Consider the following 19994-nt stretch of genomic DNA (forward strand, 5'->3'; position numbering starts at 1 on the left):
TCATCTCAGGTTTAGATCTTGTCATTTCTGTGACTCTTAATGAATTAAAAATATCTTCTGCCTGGGCATAAAAGACTTGAAATTTAGTGGATGCCAGAATTCTTAACATTTTATCTTGGGACTGTTCAACCATTATAAATTTAAAATTATATCTTTTTAAACTTTGTTTATGTTTCATAGCTTTATCCAAAAACTCAGTGACAATTTCCACAGTCATTCTAATGAGAGTTTATTATCAGTAGTCTGAAGATACTGGAAGTGTACCTTACAGAAACCTGGATTTTCTAGAATGGATATAGGATTTTCCTCTATGGTTCTGGATAACAGAATTCATTTGAGTGTAGGTATTAATTAGTCTGCCCCACTGAAACTCCCACTGAAAAACAAAAATATAATCCAAATTCTTAATTTTCCTGTTTCACTCAACTATTATATACCTCACACAAACCCAAACAAACACAGGAAAAATAAATGTTACCATTATTCTGAAAGCTTCCATTAGTCTTTTTTTAAGGTTCATATTTGAACCCCTAAGATATCTTCATGTATCCTAACCAAGCTCCATCTCCTCACCTTAAAGAGGTTTATCTATGTTTTGATTACTCAATAGCATATTTTTATGATTATTTTAAAAGGAAATAAATGCATGTATATATAAGCAGCACTATTTTATTGTGATTTTAAAAAGCATAAAATCTTTCATAAAATGTTTCATAAAACATGAAATCTACCCTAACATCTTAATTTAAAATGTAGTATTTCAGGTGGCCAACATTCAAGAAAATGGCAAACTTCAAAAAATACCCTTTCTTTTCTGTCTTCCCCACTAGACTATTAAATTCATTAGGGAAAGAACCATTTATTTTTTCTCTATTGTATTCCAAACATTCACCACAGGATCTGAATGTATAAGATAGTCAAGAAGTACTTTATAAATAAATGTTATATATTATTTTTTTAATAAAGTAAAATGTAGTATTGTTAGCTATATGCATACTACTGTAAAGCATAGCTCTAGAACTTTTTATTTGGCATGACTGAAACACTATACTCATTGAATCGCCACTTCTCTTTCCTCCCTGCCCCTAGGCCCTACCAGCCACTATTCTACTTTATCCTTCTAAGAGTTTGCATACTTTAGATAACTCATAGAGGTGAAATCATGCACCTATATTTACTTAACATAATGTCTTCAACATTCATCCATGCTGTAGCAAATGATAAAATACCCTTCTTTTGTAAGACTGCATACCATTCCATTCTATGTATATACCATATTTTCTTTATCTATTCATCTGTCATGGACATTTAGGTCGTTTCAATCTCTTCATTATTCCTTATAATACATTTATAAGAACATAGAATGAAATATAAAATGAATAGTGAAGAGAATGGTACCACTAGTAACAATAGTTGATGCTTGGAGCATCAAACTCAATTGGAGTGAAAGAGAATTGCTGTTAGTAATTTTTTATTTTTCTAACTCTAGAAAAGCCAAGGTTGACCCCAGAAAAGTGAAAGAGGTAATTCCATTTTTGTTAAAGAGCAGGTTTCTTGTTCCTTCTAAGTGGGGTGAATGAATCCTTGAAGCACAACCCAGATTTGGGGGATGTGGGAGTTCAGTGTCTCTTTCAGACCTGGGGAGGCTTTTTGCCTCCCAAGAAAATGGACATTATGCGTGAATTTAGTGTTTCTCTGGGTAGAACTTGTGGTTCATCTCCACAGCTGTTTCTGAGAAGGGAAGTGATGAATGTTCGAGGATCTGAAAACACAGGTCACTCTGGACCCAAACTAAATACAGGCCTCAGAACAATGAGCCTCTGTCTGAATGCATCCTGGCTCCCAGAGTGGCTCCTTAGCCAGCCTACTTTTCAGTGGCTAAACCAAGCTACTGCGTCTGAGGCAAAATAAAAAATAACATCCAAGCTCTCAGCTTTCAGCATTAGATATACATACCAGGTTCCAATGAAGAGATACAGAAAGCCTGCTCACCCACTCTCTCTCTCTTTCTCAGTCTCTCTCCATCTCTCTCTGTTTCTCAGTCTCTCTCTCCCTCTTCCACAGTGTATGTGAATCTGGACACTAAAAGTATTCACAAAGAAATGCTATGCTTAAACTGCTATGCTTAAAACTGGATCATGACTGGGAATGAGAGAACCCTTGACCTTTCCAATCAGCACGCAAGGTAATGTGGGCTTTGCTGCTTCCATTCTCACAAGACTTCCATTGTCAAGTTTCTATTCCTTACTCCTGTTGAGAGAAACTACCCAAAATGTGAAATAGGCAAAAGGACAATTGTATGTTCAGTCCATCATTTAGCTACCCAACCAAGGATTAGTTCATTCTCTAGACTGGAAGTCAGCAAACTTCTCCTCCTGAAGGTAAGATAGAACATAATTTAGGCTTTAAGGCCACATGTTGCTTTCTCACAACTGTTCAGCCCTGCCATCATCAAACAAAATAGCCATGAGCAACACAAATGAATAGGTATAGCTTTGTTCCAAAGAAACTTTATTTATTTTTTAAAAAAATCATTTGTAAAAACAGATGGCCAGAGGATTTTGGCCCCCTATAATTTGCTAACCTTTGCTCTGTTAAAGAAAAAGGATCCTTGTCTGATTTGCTATTTGCACTTGATAAAGGTATAGGTTGCAAGTTAATTTGGTAGATATTGATCCTATAGAGTTGAAGTTATTGTTTTCTAGTAGAAAAGACAACCCCAAAGGTTAGGACTGGAAGGTTTTGATTCTAACTTCAAAAGTAAAATCTCATTTTAGTGTGCCTTTCCTGATGGCCTGTGTGTATCTTGATCATCAATTTTTTTTGATCCAACTCTGCCATCCTTCCTAATTTGTGAGTTATATACATGAACTAGTGTTAATTCTACATTTATTTGAAAATCATGTTTTTAACTCTCTGAAGATTAAATATTATCTTCCTTATATGCCCTTATATACTTCTTCCTCATACGCCCATGATATGGCACAAATGACTTGACCTTTGCACAAAACCTTGAAACACTGACATTTCCCTCACTTACCACCACCACTATTCCACACTCAATGATAGCTTTCCAGCACCGGCTCCCTTAGTTTCCACTTGATTAATTACATGGCCACTTTTTTCTCTCCCAGATCCCCTACCTAGTTCATTGACACATCTAGATTTGAGGCAACCCTACCAGCAGCATTCAATACTCAGCATGAAGAGCAAGTCTCAAAAACATGAGGGAAAAAGGCAAGGAGGGCGTGAGGCCTTTGTTCATACCACTGACAAACTCACTAGGCTCCTGTAAGATTTTATTGACCTCACCTAGATTCCCGATGCCACCTCCAGTACTCTCTGTGTAACCAGATGTACTCTCTCAATGGACAGGAAATCATTTTCAGAGCATTAAAGTGAGATAAAGGACGCTGGTGGCTCAGAGGTTAAAGCATCTGCCTACAATGCAGGAGACCTGGGTTCGATCCCTGGGTCAGGAAGATCCCCTGGAGAAGGAAATGGCAACCCACTCCAGTACTCTTGCCTGGAGAATCCCATGGATGGAGGAGCCTGGTGGCCTACAGTCCACGGGGTCGCAAAGAGTCGGACACGACTGAACAACTGAACTGAAATGAACTGGACTGAACTGAAAGTGAGATAATTCACCAGTATAAAGCTTTGAGGTATTTCCAAGCTCTGTTATTCTGTAGTAGCTATGTGTTCATGGAAAAGTGGATTGCTTGGCATCCTCTTCTCTCATTCATCCCATCCACACATGAAGGAATAATGGATTCAGGTAAGGAACATATGCAAATTGTCTGAAATCTTTCTAGAGTGAAATGTTATATATTTATATATACACACACATATGCAATTACTTTTTAGAAAATGAGAAATTTTATATATAAGTAGCTCTCCTTTAGCTCTGACTTGTACACAGGATCAGGATTGGATGTGATTAATTTTAAGGACCATTTAAAAACTGAAATAGTACACATCCACCGTTTTCAACTGTAACTGGGGCTTCCTAGGTGGCTCAATGGGTAAAGAATCCACCTGCAATGTGGGAGATGCAGGAGACACAGGTTTGATCTCTGTGTTGGGAAGATCCCCTGGAGGAGGGCATGGCAACCCACTCCAGTATCCTTGCCTAGAGAATCCATGAACAGGAGAGGCTGCCAGGCTACAGTCCATAGGGTCATAGAGAGTTGGACACAATGGAAGTGACTGAGCACACAGGCACACCATTTTCAACTCTAACTTCAAGAGCTCACTTCCTCTGATTCTTGTCATGTCTTCAAGCATCATATCTATACAGATAATTTCTGTCGCTATTTCCAGGTTACACTGTTCTTCACAGCACCAGCCCTCCATTTGCAAAAGTCTTTGAACATCTCCATCTCTCCCAGGTGTGTTCCTCTCCCTTATATGCCCATGCTATGGACAAGCCTGAGGGACTGAACTGAACTGAACTGATGGCACCAATGACTTGACCTTTCCTCAAAACCTTAAAAACATTGACATTTCCCTCACTTACCCACCCCCACTATTCCATACTCACTGATAGCTTCCCAGCAGAGCCTTCATCAGCTTCCTTAGTTTCCAGTGATCAATTACATAGCCACTTCTTTCTCTCCCAGATCCCCTACCTAGTCCATTGATACTGCACACAGTCACAGACAAAGGTTCTTAAACACACATGTTGTTATACCTCTCTTGTTTATCCCTGACCAAAAAGTGTTGGCTATTTCCTATCATTGAGGAAAGAAAATACAAACCTAAGACCCCACCTAACCTACATACCAACATTCCCATCATAGATTCATTTGAACCGCCTTTAAGCTCTTGTTTATTCTGTTATCTCTCCTTGAAATATATTTTACCACAGACTTCGCTTAGATTCCTGTGTTTCCACATGCCCCAATATTGCCTGAAGGTCTTTTCAACTCTCACCAGAGAAAACAATTTCCCCTTCTTCAAGTTCTCTCTTCTTTAGCTGTTTTCTTCCATATTAACATTCATAGACTTCTTAAGTGTTAGCAGGCTGGAAAGTGTATGATGGAGTCTGAAAGTTTTCAGCTGGCCCCTTAGCATTGACATTTGTCACCTCTGTGACCTTTGTAACCAACTAAATGATTCCATGCCTTAATTTTTACATTATCTGTAAAAATAATACAATTACATCTACTTCTCCAGGCTTCTGCAGAAATTAAATTGGCCGATAGTATCATTCACATGACTCCTAAACATTCCATTTTGTATCTCTAAGTCTGCCTTCTAATATTTAAAATGATTTCATGAGGGCCTAGAGAAGGATAGACATGAATCTGAGCAAACTCCAGGATGTAGGGAAGGACAGGAAAGTCTGGCATGCTGTAGTCCATGGGGTCACAAAGAGTCGGACAAGACTGAGCCACTGAACAATAATAGAGAAGGATTGTTTTTTAGCTGCTCAGCATTCTTTTCACCTTCTTTTGGTAACTGCCTTCTAGGTCATTATTTTCTGTCACTGGTCTGTCCTGGAGTGGCTATAAATCAAAAGACCTGGACTTCCCTGCTAAGCTTTTAGGGACATTACTTAAGCAGGGCAAATTGGACTTTTTGTCTTGGGACTTTGTACCTTGACCTGAGTAATAAAATGTTGTAAAAATAATATCTAAAGTATTTTGACTTCAACCTTAGGTCCCTAACAAAATTGTTGTATAGGTGATCTCTTACTGAGATTACTGATTTTGTCCATTCTGATTCTGGTTTTCACCTACTCCATCTTTTGTCTTTGCCTTCAGTCCTGCAAATCCATGTAATAAATTTCACTTCTGCTTGAGTTAGCAGAAATGAATTCTGTTGCTTGCAACCAAAGAACCTTAGCACAGAATTATATATCTATCTTTTAATCTCCAATAGTCAAAACCCAATGTATAGCACTTAAAGTCTTCAGTAAATTTTTCTGATATAGAAAAATTCTTCAACTTCTGTTGGACTTGTCTGTACACATTTTAGTTTATGTATACCTTCTTAATTTCATGATAAATCAGGATTCTTGCATGTTTCATTTTACTTCTATTCTAAAAATCAAATATGTGTGCCTATGCTGTTGCAAAAATAGTTTAAGATATTTACATTTATATGGAAAACTGAGACAATGGAGAAAATGTTACAGAGGTGGGACTTCTCACAAAGAAATTTATAAAAACAATAAACCAAAAAGTTCACTATCTTGATGATCAGATTAATTTCAAACACTTCATTTCCGGCTCAGTATTGTATACTGTAGTAATCCCATAGACTTACCTGTGAAGTTTTTTGTTGTTGGTGCTGTTTTAAATACAGGTGATTTACTCTCACCAAAGAGCAATTTGACCTGAAGCTCTGGGTGCAGGACCTGGGATGCAGTATTTTTTAAATGCTCCTAGTTGGTTCTAATGCACAATAAGAATCGACAGTTTGAAAATCATGGGTCCAGTCAATTGTGCAATATGCTTAAAATGGAATATTGATGTTCAAATCAATACAAATCATCTCAATACTTTTCAAGTGTAGAAAATTCTGTGTACGTTTCAGAGCAAAAATATAAGCACAAAAGATTCAGGAAAATAAACTCATGAAAAACACTAATACTCTGCAATTATTTTTCCATAAAAATAAAATAATGCCAAGTACTAGGCCTCTTCCAAGTAACAAATCTTTAAAACCCAAGTGAAATTTTAAAACCACTCCTTCAAATAGCATCCATCCGGTAGGTAGATGTCCTGTTTTAGTTTATTTCCGTTTCTGTTTGGTGGAGTTCGTGGGATATTTCTAGAACCAATGAGCAATTAGGATTTGGATGCCAATTTAGATGTTTGATTTGGAAATTGAGCCTTTGAAAACCATGAGTTCCAAATACAGGGCAAGCCTTCCTTATTATGCTACCCCAGAAACCGGCAACAAGAACTCTCTCAAAACATTTATAAATGCTGAAGCCATCTCTGGGCTGCAGGTGGAGCACATACAGCTGCCAGGAAAAGTAAGACACCTGCTGTATCCTTGAGTGCCCTTAGATGGGTGGTGACAGGAGAACAATGGGATCTGCTGTGGTATAAATCTAGGGAATAGTTATAAATCAGTGTATTTGAGAACACTGTTGGGAGACCTTTCTGAAAAGGTGTGCACAGGGGACCCTGGTAGTAAGAAATCAGGCCTTACAGCCCTAGGTGGCTTTTGTTAAATGTAAAAGACCACTGGACAAGTTGCGCACCTGCCATAATCAGTCATGAACACTTTGGGAGACATTACTTCACCAGACACATAATCAGCTACTTATTTTACTCAAGTCACTGGATGTTTATGGATATCTACTGCCCATGTGACATTGCAGTAGGCTGAGGGGCATCAATCTCAAAGGTAAGTATGCAAAAGAGTGATGTGAAAGCCTTACTAAAAGACAGATTTCTGAGCCTCAATCTCAAATATTCTGATTTACAAGGATTGTGGAGTGGTCAGGAATCTCATTTTAGCACTCAGGAATAATGAAGATGTGGATGGTCAAAGAACAACACTAAGATATCTATGAAGATTTATTCTATGCCTCCCTTAAAAATAGCTTAATTTGAGGGAAGAGGAGAATTTAAGAAAGATCCAAGTCAGTTAGGACTCCAGCAGAGGGTTTTGGCTGCAATAAGGAAGCCTCAAAGAACAGGGAGTGAAGAGAAAGTCCTGAGTACTCTCTACCCCAGAAGATGGGGAAAACCTCAAGGAGAAGAAGATGAGCAATAGCTAAGAACCAACCTCAGAATTTCAAAACTTTGCCTCAGACTCACTTAAGGAGAACAACATTTGGGAGATATAGGCCTAAAAGAAAATTCTGGATTAGTAAATATTCAACAAGCATGACTACCTGCTAGGCACTGAAGAAACGGTTTAGATACATCATCTACACTGGGAGGCAGCTGCATCCCAGTCCATCCTAGAGCATGGACTCTAGGACAGTGTCATCAATGCTGACTACATCTGAGATCACCTGAGATCTTTGAAGAATTCTGATACGGGGGCTCAAGCAGAGTTTCTGAGGTATTGGTTAACGTATAGTCTGAGCTTTTGTGTTTCTGCAATGCTCCCCAGTGAGGAATGAGAACTAACAATCTAGAATGGTGTTTTGTGAAGTAAGAAGTTTATCAGAATCACCTGGAGAGGTAATAGGAAAATGGAAAGCCAAGCTTCTTGGAGTTGGTCAGGGCCTGGCCTCCTGTGTTTACTGAGTCCAAGAGGGTGATTCTGACACACACAAAGTTTTGAGAACCATGGATTGTGAGTGAGACTACATTGGTTTGAAGTAGGCTTCCCCACCCCTCAACTGGGTGCCTTTGGCTAGTTATCGACACATCTCTGTTTCATTCTCCGTAACTGTACAGCAAGGAGAGCAGGACATATCTGATGAGGAATGAATATGGGTAACACTGGAAATTCATTCCTTCTCCCTTTTTGACTCACTTAGCAGAGAGCTGGCTTGGCAGCTCTGAGTTTTCTCAATAGAACAGGCTGAGTGGCCCCCAGTCCCATCCTACCCAGTTCTAAGGAGGCTTTTTCCTGAGGAGGGAGCTTCTATCATCTCATAATCTCACAGATATTCCCTGCATATTCTCTCCCAATGCTCATTCTCACCACAGTTGTTTAGAATTATGATTTTTATACTTCATCATACATAGAAACACTCGAAGGACTTTATATAACAGATTTCTGGGCCCTCCTCCTAGAGCTTCCAACTTGGTAGGCCTGACTGTGGCCTGATAATTTGCATTTATCAACTTTTCAAGTGAAATTGACATCAGCCTGAGATATATTGACATCTGAGAATTTCTGATGTAGAACCATTTGGGGACAGGGGTCCTCTCTACAGAACCACTGGGCAGGCCTGAGCACTGGGCTTAAAGTCAGAGGGCTGTTTAATACTTCTCTGACTATAAGTTCTCCCCCAATAATCTCTCTTTTATATCTGTTCTGGCCAAAGTGAATGGTGTGTGTCTGTGACTATAATGGCCATCTCATGTGTTGTCACATGTAAAAATGTTTTTAAATGTACCTAACAAAGAGTTTGGGCCTTTAAACAGAAGCCAATTATTTTTCATTTTTAAAAGCCCTCCTGAGCACCAGTTTTGTGCCAGATGTTTGGTGAGATGCTGGGAAATTCCTTATCCTGTAGGAATTGACAGTCAAGAGGAAAATAAAAGCATGAACACAAATAATGATAATGTTATAATAAACACAATGATATAAATACTAATATAAGTAGGATCCTATTAAGTAAGTTTTTATTAAGGAAGGGTGAAGGCCATGACTGGTTTCTTTGCTACCACACAATTCCTACAGAAGGCATAAAAAGCAGCCTCCTGATCCATCATTTGCCCTCCTCCTCCTAGCCACCAGCTCTGACTTCTAGTGTTCACCACAGAGATGTGCTGCACATATAAAAATTAGGCTATATTAGATTCTTCAAAGATATTCATAGTGCAGGGAACAGTATTTAAGCATTTAACATATACCTATTAGCTGTAGTTTCATCCTAAATTATTTTAGCCCACTCTCAGATGCTTGAAGTTTCTATCATTCTTCTGATCAGCTCTTTACATGGAACCTTTTTTCAAAGCACCACCATCACATTTTCAATGTTACTTCCAGCTTCATTACCTTCTGAGAGATTAGGAAGAGTCACTGATGACTTCATTTCATGGAGGAGATGAGATGCAAAAACACTAATGGTTTGGCCCAGAGCAAAGACTAGAAACCGAAACTCCTACTGAGGAACCCAGGGCTCCATGTTTTGTTGTGTCATAAGAGTGAAAAAATATGTACCACCCAGGAGCATGTGACTTACTTGCCTCAGAGCACAGAACTTGGGGGCAAAATAATAATAAATGAAGCCAGAGAAGAGGTATTATTTTTCAGAAATCATGTCTTATCATCCAAGAGTAGAACCTTGTTCTCTTCATGGGATCATCACAAACAGGTCACTTTAAATAAAGTTATGCATTTCAATTTTCACCCACAGGAGATAGCAACTCCTTCTACCTGATTTCTATTCTTGCCAATAAATGTTTATTCTTACCCAGTGGACTCCAATAATGTTTAACAAATGGTCTGGTCTGGACCACCCAGCTTCTGGTAAGAAGACAGAAACAAGCATTCTCAGGATTCTTGTTTTTCTATGTTGACAAGGTCAGGGTCAGGAAAGAAAGAGATCTTTATGTTGAAACATCAGGACTTTCCTTATTTAAAATAAATGGCATCCAGAGTCTGAAAACATTAATGTTACTAGGTCTGGAGAAGCCAGACAGAAATATGGTTGGATTTCCCTACTCAGATACATTAATGTAGCAACAAAGGCATCCACTGATCCATAATACCCAGTCAGAATTAAAAATAAGGCCTGGGTTTTCCTCATGATTCAGAGGTAAAGAGTCTGCCTGCTGATGTAGGAGACATGGGTTAGATCTCTGGTCCAGGAGGATCCCATGTTCCACAAAGCAACTAAGTCCTGCACCACAACTATTGAGCCTGTGCTCTAGAGCCCTGGAGCTGCAACTCCTGAGCCCATGTGCTGCAGCTGATGAAGCCTGTATGCCCTGGAGGTCATGCTCTGCAATGAGGGGGCCACTTCAGTGGGAAGCCCATGCACTACAACTAGAGAGTGTCCCCCATTCACTGTAACTACAGAAGATCCCACTCAACAATGAAGACCCAGCATAGCCAAAAATAGACAAATAAAAAATTTAAAAAATAAGGCCTCAGTCAACTATTCTTTGCTGGAGCTTGTATGACAGAAATCCAGGTTTTCTTCTTAGCTCCCAATTTACCGTAAAAGCAGTCCAAAATTGAGCCGTTCAGCCCTGCCACCTAGAATATCATCTTCCAAAGTTGCTCATTTCCAGGAAATCCAAATATTTGCAATCTGAGGTCACTTTGGAATAATATCTTCTCAATGTTGATGCAAAACAAATCTGAAGTGATTTGAACTACATCAACTTCTATACTGAGTCAGAATAACTTCACTGTGAGATATACAAAACTGAAAAGCCAGAATCACTGGAAAATTTGTATATGTGGATTGTAATGAAAGTCCAATTTCTGAGAAAGTCCAATTTCTGAGGAAGTCCAGGAGGAGTTCTGTAGAAATTTAATTGTATTCAGCTAAGATTATGGCATCAGGAACTCAATGGAAATGAGTTTGAGCAAGCTCTGGGAGTTAGTGATGGACAGGAAAGCCTGGCGTGCTGCCGTCCATGGGATCACAAAGAGTCTGACATGACTGAGCAACTGAACTGACTGACTGAAGATTGTGGTAAAATTTTTCTGGCTCGTGGTCAACCAAATTTGAAAAAATCCTAGGATATGGTTGACCCTTGATCAGCACAAATTTGATCTATGAGGGTCCACTTATACAAAGATTTTTTTCTTTTTTCGTGAAGTACCTACCACAGAACTACATGATCTATCATTGGTTAAATCAATGGTCAGATGACTCCATGGATGCAGAACCATGGCAATGGAGAACACAGATACAAAGGACTCACATATGCAGAATGTCAACTGTAATTTATAGGCACATTTTCAACTGAGAGGGGGCCAATGCCCCTTATACCAGTGTTGTTCAAAGGTCAACTCTATTAGCATAATTTCTAGATTTCTATACGGCCTGCACTAAACAACTCAATAATAAGTAATTTATAGCTCTGAAAGTTGGTATAATCACAGGTAGGCAAAACCTACTTATATACATAATCTCATCACCACTATTTTCATATTTATATAACCTGTAGTTCAGGTCAGTCGCTCAGTTGTGTCCAACTCTTTGGGACCCCATGGACTGTAGCACACCAGGTTTCCCTGTACATCACCAACTCCTGGAGCTTACTCAAACTCATGTCCATTGAGTCTGTGATGCCATACAACCATCTCATCCTCTGTCATCCCCTTCTCCTCCTGCCTTCAATCTTTCCTAATATCAGGGTCTTTTCCAGTGAGACATGTAAGCATTCACCAAATACCTTTGAGGATCTCAGTCTGAAGAAAACCTCTTACCCGGATCATCATGACTGAAGTTCTAATAGTGAGAAGTGAGGGAGACAGCTGTCTTGTCTCCTTAGATCTTCAAATTAACATTTAGCCAATACCCAGTCTAGAAGAGAGAACTCATCAAAGATGTTTGTCATTGTGTTGTTTTGATCAAGATCTAGAATATCCACAATATCTATATATCCACCAAAGACTGGGGGGTACCCTGCAAACAGGGCAATGGCATTTCATTTTCCTGAAGAATCCACATCATTCTGAGCTTCAGTCAAAATTAGCCATGACCACTGAGTGTGGGGGCAATGAGAAAGAAAGAATAGGTTTGATTTTTAAGGTTTTGGGAAACTATTGCTGTTGTAATAGAGATGTCAGATCGCTTTGGCTTCTGAAATCTCAGTAGTTTATGGCTTCCTGGGAATAATAGAGATGTCCCAAGATTACCTCATCAGAATACATTTCTGAATAAAGCTCATATAAACTAAAAAGCCTCTTGATGAAGTGAAAGCTCAACATTCAGAAAACAAAGATCATGGCATCTGGTACCATCACTTCATGGAAAATAGATGGAGAAACAGTGGAAACAGTGTCAGACTTTTTTGGGGGAGGGTCCAAAATCACTGCAGATGGTGACTGCAGCCATGAAATTAAAAGACGCTTACTCCTTGGAAGAAAAGTTATGACCAGCCTATATAGCATATTCAAAAGCAGAGACATTACTTGGCCAACTAAGGTCCATCTAGTCAAGGCTATAGTTTTTCCTGTGGTCATGTATGGATGTGAGAGTTGGACTGTGAAGAAGGCTGAGCACTGAAGAATTGATGCTTTTGAACTGTGGTGTTGGAGAAGACTCTTGAGAGTCCCTTGGACTGCAAGGAGATCCAACCAGTCCATTCTGAAGGAGATCAGCCCTGGGATTTCTTTGGAAGGACTGATGCTAAAGCTGAAACTCCAGTACTTTGGCCACCTCATGCGAAAAGTTGACTCATTGGAAAAGACTCTGATGCTGGGAGGGATTGGAGACAGGAGGAAAAGGGGACAACAGAGGATGAGATGGCTGGATGGCATCACTGACTCGATGGACGTGAGTGTGAGTGAACTCTGGGAGTTGGTGATGGGCAGGGAGGCCTGGAGTGCTGCGATTCATGGGGTCACAAAGAGTCGGACACGACTGAGTGACTGAACTGAACTGAAACTATAGAAACATTTCTTCAGTTACACATGATCATAATCTTTTCTTGGTTTCAGCCTCTCCTTTTCATCTTTATAGCAAAGATGTTATCAAGGTAAGAATTAATATACTTTTTTGTTTAGCTAATTTCCTCCTTAATTCAGATAGCTTATAGTTGGAGGTCTTCACCAATGCATAAACTCTTAGTATTTTGTGAGTTTAGACTCAACTTATTAGTTTGTACATGTCGATCCCAAACTCTCAACTGTCTACATGTATACATGGCTGAATCCCTTCACTACTTGCCTGAAACTGTCAAAGCATTGTTAATTGGCTATACCTCAAGGCAAAATAAAAAGTTTAAAAAATATTTTAGCTAAAAAATATATTACTACATTAAAAATTACCAAAAAAAAAAAAAAGGAATCACCCTTAAAGCAGAGAATGGGCCTTCTTCCACCCCTTGAGTTTCAATATATCTATGGTTCCTCACGCTCAACATGCCCCACCAATAAATAGCATCTCTTATAGCCAAAGTGTTATAAGAGAGCAAGACATTCTAACACAAAGGAAACAGTTATTATTGGTTGTCTAGGTTTAAATGAGGAATTCAAGGGTAATAAGGTACAGCAGGGCCTCTCTGATGGCACAGACAGTAAAGAATCTGCTTGCAATGTAAGAGATCTGGGTTTGATCGCTGGGTCAAGAAGACCCCCCAGGAGAAGGGAATGGCTATCCACTCCAGTATTCTTTCCAGGAGAATTGCATGGATGGAGAAAACTGGTGGGCTACAGTCCATGGGGTTGCAAAGAGTTGAATATGACTGAGCAATTAACACTAACACAGGGTCCTACAGCACTGTTTCAGTTTGATGAAAAAGATTTTCAAATATAGAGCAGTACTGCTTCCAGGCTCAGTACTTCGGAAGGATCCAAAATCAATTCCCCTTTCTGACTGAATTTCTCCATTTAGCCAATAAGTTCATTCTACAGTATTACCCTCATAAAACCAAAGAATGAGCTACATGTATTTTCTTAACTGAAGGGTTTTCTGCTAAACTGGAACAAGGGAACCACATCTCATACTCAACAGTCACTTTAGGATACATTTAATTTTCTTAATTGGACTCAGATAAGACATGCAAGGAGATCCAACCAGTCCATCCTAAAGGAGATCAGTCCTGGGTGTTCATTGGAAGGACTGATGTTGAAGCTGAAACTCCAATATTTTGGCCACCTGATGTGATGAACTGACTCATTTGAAAAGACCCTGATGCTGGGAAAGATTGAGGGCAGGAGGAGAAGGGGACGACAGAGGATAAGATGGTTGGATGGTATCACTGACTCAATGAACATGGGTTTGGGTGGACTCCGGGAGTTGGCGATGGACAGGAAAGCCTGGCACGCTGCGGTTCATGGAGTCTCAAAGAGTTGGACATGACTGAGCAACTGAACTGAACTGAAGACATGAAGAGGATTAACAAGTTATCTCAAAATTCAAGTGATAGATTCCAGCTCTTACTTCATCCAGTGACCAACAATTAGCAAAGCTAGGATGCCATTTCTTTTGATTCTATTAAACAAAGTTTGTTAACTTTGTCCACACACTAGAATCACCTTGGTGAATTTAAAAATCTTAATGCCCATTCCACCTTGGGCCATTTGAATAGGATTTCTGAGGGTGGGACTCAGGCTTCCTACTTTTTGAAGTCCCATTGGTGACCCCAATGCACAGCCAGGATAACAAATCAATGTCTTAAACTAGCAGCTCTCAAACTTCAGCGTCTATCAGTATCACTGGATGGCATGTTAAAATACAGAGTGCTCGGCTTCAAATCCAAGAGTTTCTGACTCAGTAGGTCTGGAATGGAGCCCAGTAATCTGCATTTCCAATAAGTTCTCAAGTGATGCTGAAACTGAAGCCTTTAGTACAAGGATCAGTTCAGATGAGTTCAGTCACTCAGTCGTGTCCAGCTCTGTAGCCCAGGGACCATAGCGAGAAAGGCTTCCCTGTCCGTCACCAAATCTGGGAGCTTGCCTAAACTCATGTCCACTGAGTCTGTGATGCCATCCAATCATCTCATCCTTGGTGTCCCTTTCTCCTCTTGCCTTCAACCTTTCCCAGCATCAGGATCTATTCCAATGAGTCAGTTCTTTGTGTCAGGTAGCCAAAGTATTGAAGATTCAGCTTTAGCATCAGTCCTTCCAGTGAATATTCAGGACTGCTTCCCCTTAGGATTGACTGGTTTTGTCTCCTCACAGTTCAAGGGACTCTCAAGAGTCTTCTCCAATACCACAGTTCAAAAGCATCAGTTCTTCAGTGCTCAGCTTTCTTTATGGTCCAAATCCCACATCTATACATGACTACTGAAAAAACCATATCTCTGAATAGATGGAGCTTTGCTGGCAAAGTAATCTCTCTGCTTTTAATATGCTGTCTAGGTTGGCCATTGCATTTTTTCCAAGAAGCAAGCATCTTTTAATACCATGGTTGCCGTCACTATCTGCAGTGATTTGGGAGCCCCAAAAAATAAACTCTCACTGTTTGCATTGTTTCCTCATGTATTTGCCATGAAGTGATGGGACCCTATGCCATGATCTTAGTTCTTTGAATGTTGAGTTTTAAGCCAGCTTTTTCACTCTTCTCTTTCTCTCTCATCAAGAGGCTCTTTATTTCTTCTTCACTTTCTGCCATAAGGGGGGTCATCTGCATATCTGAGGTTATTGATATTTATCCCAGCAATCTTGATTCCAGCTTGTGCTTCAGCCAGCCCAACATTTCACATGATGTACTCTGCATTTAAGTTAGAAAAGCAAGGTGACAATATACAACCTTGATGTACTCCTTTCCCGATTTGGAACCAGTCAGTTGTTTCATGTATGCTTCTAACTGTTGCTTTTTGACCTGCATACAGATTTCTTAGGAGGTAGGTAAGGTGGTCTGCTATTCCCATCTCTTGAAGAATTTTCTACAGTTTGTCATGATCCACACAGTCAAAGGCTTTGGCATAGTCAATGAAGCAGAAGTAGATATTTTTCTGAAACTCTCTTGCTTTTTTGATGATCCAACAGATGTTAGCAATTTAATCTCTGGCTCCTCCACCCTTTCTAAATCCAGCTTGAACATCTGGAAGGTCAGTTCATGCACTGCTGATGCTTGGCTTGGAGAATTTTGAGCTTTACTTTGCTAGCATGTGAGATGAGTGCAATTGTGCAGTAGTTTGAACATTCTTTGGAATTGCCTTTCTTTAGGATTGGAATGAAAACTGACCTTTTCCAGTCCTGTGGCCACTGCTGAGTTTTCCAAATTTGCTGGCATATTGAGTGCAGCACTTTCACAACATCATCTTTTAAGGTTTGAAATAACTCAGCTGGAATCCCAACACTTCCACTAGCTTTGTTTGTTGTGATGCTTCCTAAGGCCCACTTGACTTCACACTCAAGGATGTCTGGCTCTAGGTGAATGATCACACCATCAGGGTTATCTGGGTCGTTGAGATCTTTTTAGTATAAGACTTCTAAAAAGATCTTGCCACCTTTTCTTAATTTCTTCTGCTTCTATTAGGTCCATAGCACTGCTGTCTTTTATTGTGCCTATCTTTCTGTGAAATATTCCTTTTGTATCTTAATTTTCTTGAAGAGCTCTCTAGTCTTTCTCATTCTATCGTTTTCCCCCTTTTTTTTTTTCCACTGATTACTTAAGAAGGCTTTTTTTTTTAATCATTCCTTACTATTCTTTGGAATTCAGAATTCAGATGTTTGTATCTTTACTTTTCTCCTTTGCCTTTCACTTTTCTTCTTTTCTCAGCTATTTGGAAGGCCTTCAGAGACAACCATTTTGCCTTTTTGCATTTCTTTTTCTTGGGGATCGTCTTGATCACTCACTTCTGTACAATATCACAAACTTCTGTCCATAGTTCTTTAGGCACTCTATCAAATCTAGTCCCTTGAACCTATTTGTCACTTCCACTGTATAATCCTAAGAGATTTGATTCAGGTCATATCCAAATGGTCTAGTGGTTTTCACAACTTTCTTCAATTTAAGTCTGAATTTGGCAATAAGGAGTTCATGATCTGAGCAACAGTCGGCTCCTGGTCTTGTTTTTGCTGACTGAATAGAGCTCCATCTTTGGCTGCAAAGAATATAATCAATCTGATTTCAGCATTGACCATCTGGTGATGTCCATGTGTAGAGTCTTCTCATGTGTTGTTGGAAGAGGGTGTTTGCTATGACCAGTGCATTTCCTGGCAAAACTCTTTTAGCCTTTGCCTTGCTTCATTTTGTACTCCAAGGCCAAACTTGCCTGTTACTCTTGACTTCCTACTTTTGCATTCCAGTCCTCTAGGATGAAAAAGACATTTTTTTTTTGGGGGGGGGTGTTAGTTTTAAAAGATCATGTAGGAGTTCATAGAACTGTTCAACTTCAGCTTTTTTGGCATTAGAAGTTGGGGTATATACTTGGATTACTGTAATATGTATGATTTGCCTTGAAAATGAATTGATATCATTCTATCATTTTTGAGATTGCACCCAAGCACTGAATTGTTGACTCTTTTTTTTACTATGATGGCCACTCCATTTCTTCTAAGGGATTCTTGCCCACAGTAATATATATAATGGTCATCTGAATTAAATTCACCCATTCCAGTCCATTTTAGTTCACTGATTCCTAAAATGTCAATGTTCACTTTTGGCATCTCCTGTTTAACCACTTCCAATTTACCTTGATTCATGGACCTAACATTCCACATTCCTATGCAATATTGTTCTTTATAGGATCAGACTTTACTTTCACCACCAGACACATCCACAACTGAGCATCTCATTTCAGCTTTAGCTCAGCCTGTTCATTCTTTCTGGAACTATTTCTCCTCTTTTCCCCAGCAGCATATTGGGCACCTATCGATCTGGGGAGTTCACCTTTCATTGTGACATCTTTTTGCCTTTTCATACTGTTCATAGGGTTCTCAAGGAAAGAATAGTGAAGTGCTTTGCCTTTCCCTTCTCCAGTAGACAAGGATCACACTTTGAGAACCAATGTCTTACATGAATATATTAATCTGACAGTTTTAGGCAGAAGAAATAAAGTTAATTTGTTTACATTTTAGAGAAACTGATTTAATACAAACAGCCATTTTTAATAGCATTATATAATCCTTAATTTGACAAACTAATGGAAGTACTGGTGACAATGCCAAAGAGTAAGTCTTAATGGATTCATTTCCCTCCCAATTATAGAAGAAATTCAGCTCATAAAATATAACTGAAATGTTTAAATAAACTTATGTGGTACTTAGGTGAAATTGTAACTTTTATAAAACAGCACAGATCATAAGCAATTTCATGAAGTATCTGGTTTGTTTCAGCTAGTTCACCTGAAAATTTGAGCAGCTGGACATAGAAAGAGAATCGTACACTCACACCTTGGTTGGTAAGAAGACAATAATTCAAAGCATTATCTAATTTGTATTGTTTTTCTCATTCTTTAGAAAAAGCATTCTCACAAACCCCCCATCTCCAGTCTCCTTACCAGCTGAGGAACATCACACTATATCCTCATTTGACAATCACATCTTGGTATCATTGTGACAACTCCATCTCTCCTTCTTTGGGATTTTGATTTTTGGTAACTGGTTATGTATATACCAATGCCTTTGCTGCTGCTGCTAAGTCACTTCAGTCGTGTCCAACTCTGTGTGACCCCATAGACGGCAGCCCACCAGGCTCCCCCGTCCCTGAGATTCTCCAGGCAAGAACACTGGAGTGGATTGCCATTTCCTTCTCCAATGCATGAAAGTGAAAAGTGAAAGTGAAGTCGCTCAGTCATACCCGACTCTTAGCGACCCCATGGACTGCAGCCCATCAGGCTTCTCCTTCCATGGGATTTTCCAGGCAAGAGTACTGGAGTGGGGTGCCATTGCCTTCTCCAACCAATGCCTTTATAAAATAATTTTTAGGGTTTGCACATTTACATAATGAATGAATACAACAATTAAAAATTAGTGCACACACAACAACGTGATGAATCTCACAGATGCAATGTTAAATCAAAGAAGTCAGTCACAAAAGTGTTCATACTGTAGTCTATTTATATGAAGTTCAAGAACAAGCAAAACTAGCTTAACAGCCACAAAACTCAGAAGAATTCCTTTAAGGAAAAATTGACTGAAAGAGGGCATGAAAAATACCTTGAAAATGCTGGAATATCCTATCTCTTATTCTAAGTGGTAAACTGAACACATGCATGTGTACTAGGTCACTTTGGTCATGTCCAACTCTTTGCATACCTATGGACTGTATCCTGCCAGACTTCTCTGTCCACAGGATTCTCCATGCAAGAATACTGGAATATGTTGCCCTGCCCTGCTCTAGGCATCTTTCTGGTCCAGGGATCGAATCCAAGTCTCCTGAATTGCAGTTGGATTCTTTACCATTGAGCCACCAGGGAAGTCCCAAAACGGACACATGTATATATAAATATTATGATTATGAGCTTATGATTTGTGCATTTTATATGATGTAACTTAATTCATAATTTTATTTCAAATTTTCATTAATATAAGAAATTACTTTGCAAAATATATCTCATATCTAAGTTTAAATTTTGTTTACATGCTGAAATTAATAATTGCTACTGATAAGTCTAATTTGAAAAATAGTTCAAAAGATTTCTTTATAAAAGTCAAGTGCATTGGTTTTGCCATACATCAATATGAATCCACCATGGATGTACACGTGTTCCCCATCCTGAACCCCCGCCTCCCACCTCCCTCCCTGTACCATCCCTCTGGGTCATCCC

The sequence above is a fragment of the Capricornis sumatraensis genome, chromosome 15 (genome assembly GCF_032405125.1).
Source record: "Capricornis sumatraensis isolate serow.1 chromosome 15, serow.2, whole genome shotgun sequence".
Classification (NCBI taxonomy): Eukaryota; Metazoa; Chordata; class Mammalia; order Artiodactyla; family Bovidae; genus Capricornis; species Capricornis sumatraensis.